Source organism: Physeter macrocephalus, chromosome 21 (genome assembly GCF_002837175.3).
Source record: "Physeter macrocephalus isolate SW-GA chromosome 21, ASM283717v5, whole genome shotgun sequence".
Classification (NCBI taxonomy): Eukaryota; Metazoa; Chordata; class Mammalia; order Artiodactyla; family Physeteridae; genus Physeter; species Physeter macrocephalus.
In genome coordinates, this window is record NC_041234.1 from 30,122,206 (window position 1) to 30,124,939 (window position 2,734).

Consider the following 2,734-nt stretch of genomic DNA (forward strand, 5'->3'; position numbering starts at 1 on the left):
AATAATAGTAATTAATATAGTACATAGTAATACCATATCAATAATCACGTTGATTTTTTAATTGAATATTGTTGATGTACAATATTATATTAGCTTCCGGTGTACTACATAATGATTGACATTTGCATACATTATGAAATGATCACGACTATAAGTCTGGTAACAATTGGTCCCCATACAAAGTTATTACAATATTAATGACAATACATTTTATGCTGTATATTACATCCCCATAACACATTATATAATTGGAGGTTTGTATCTTCCCTACACATATTTTGCCAACCTCCACAAGCCCCTCCAGTATGGCAACAACCTGTTTGTTCTCTGTATCTATGACTCTGTTTCTGTTTTGTTGTTTGTTCATTTGTTTTGCTGTTTAGATTCCACATATTAGTGAGATCTTGTGGTATTTGTCTTTCTCCCTCTGATTTATTTCACCTAGTATAATACCCTCTAGGACCATCCATGTTGTTACAAATGGCAAGATTTCATTTCTTATGACTGAGTAATGTTCAATTATAATATATAACATCTTCTTTGTCCATTCATATATTGATGGACACATATTGCTTCCATATCCTGGCTATTGTAAATAATACTGAAAAGAACATTGAAGAGCATATAACTTTAGGAATCATTGTTTTTGTTTTCTTTGGGTAAATACCCAGAAATGGAATTGCTACATCATATAGTAATTCTATTTTTAACTTTTTGAGGAAACTCCATACTATTTTCCATAGTGGCTGCACCAATTTACAATCCTGACAGTGCATGAGGGCTCCCTATTCTCCACATCCTAGCAAAACCTTGTATTTGTTGTCTTTTTGATGATAGCAATTCTGACAGATAGATGTGAGGTGGTATCTCATTGTCATTTTAATTTGCATTTCCCTGATTATTAGTAATGTTGAGTATTTTTCATGTGTCTCTTGGCCATCTGTATGCCTTCTTTGGAATAATGTCTATTCAGGTCCTCTGCCCATTATTTACTAGGTTTTTTTATGTTGAGTTGTGTAAATTTTTTGTATATATTGGCTATTAACCCCTTATCAGATATAAATTTTGCAAATATCTTCTCCCATTCAGTAGGCTGCATTTTCATTTTGTTGATAGTTTTCTTCACTGTGCAAAAGTTTTTTAGTTTGATTAGGTCCCATTTGTTTATTATTGCTTTTGTTTGCCTTGTCTGAGGAGACATAGTCAAAAAAAAATTGCTAAGATGGATGCCAAAGAGCATACAGCCTATGTTTCCTTCTAGGAGTTTTATGGTTTCAGGTCTTATATTTAAGTCTTTAATCCAGTTTGAGTTTATTTTTGTGTATGGTGTTAGAAAGCAGTTTGATTCTTTTACATGTAGCTGTCTTGTTTTCCCAACACCATCTATTGATGAGTCTGTCCTGCCTAATTTGTCATAGATTAATTGACCATAGGTGTATGGGTTTATTTTTGGGCTCCCTATTCTGTTCCATTGATCTAGGTTTATTTTTGGGCTCCCTATTCTGTTCCATTGATCTATGTGTCTGTTTTTTGTGCCAATACCATACTGTTTTGATTACTGTGGCTTCATAGTATAGTTTGAAATCAGGGCATGTGATACCTTCAGCTTTGTTCTTCTTTCTCAAGATTATTTTTTGGTTATTGAGGGTCTTTCGTGTTTCTATACAAATTTTATGATTACTTGTTCCAGTTCTGTGAAAAATGTCTTTGGGATTAACCGCACCGCATAAAGGAGCTCCAGAAATGGGCGCGGAGCTGCCAAAGAGACAGGAGACTTTTTCTTGCCTCTTTGCTTCCTGGGGCACGAGGAGAGGGGATTAAGGGCACCGTGTAAAGGAGCTCCAGAAACAGGCGTGAGCCGCGGCTGTCGGCGCAGACAGCAGAGACGGGTGTGGGACGCTAGGGTTGCTGCTGCCGCCACCAAGAGGCCTGTGTGTGAGCACAGGTCACTCTCCACACCGCCCCTCCCGGGACGCTGTGCAGCCCGCCACTGCTGGGGTCCCGGGATCCAGGGACAGCTTCCCCGGGAGAACGCGCGGCGCGCCTCGGGCCGGAGCAGCGTCCCGCCGGCCTCTGCTGCCGCAGGCTCACCCCGCATCCGTGCCCCTCCCTCCCCCCGGCCTGTGCCAGAGCCCCCAAATCAGCTGCTCCTTTAACCCCGTCCTGTCTGAGCGAAGGGCAGACGCCCTCGGACGACCTACACACAGAGGCGGGGCCAAGTCCGAAGCTGAACCCCAGGAGATGTGTGAACAAAGAGGAGAGGGGGGGGTCTCTCCCAGAAGCCTCAGAAGCAGTGGATTAGAACTCCACAATCAACTTGAAGTTCCCTGCATCTGTGGAAAACCTGAATAGACAGTGAAATATCCCAAGTTGTGGAGGTGGACTTTAGGAGCAAGATATACTATTATTTTCCCCTTTTTTTCCTTTTTGTGAGTGTGTATGTGTGGCTGCTGTGTGAGATTTTGTCTGTATAGCTTTGCTTTCACCATTTGTCCTAGGGTTAGACCGACCCGTTTTTTTTAATAGAAATTTTTCTTCTTAATAATTATATTTTATTTTAATAACTATATTTTATCCTACTATATTTTGTCTTCTTCCTTTCTTTCTTCCTTCCTTCCTCCCTTCGTTCCTCCCTTCTTTCCTCCCTTCCTTCCTTCCTTCCTTTTTTCCTCCCTTTCTTCCTCCCTTCCTTCCTCCCTTCCTTCCTCCCTTCCTTCCTCTCTTCCTTCCTCCC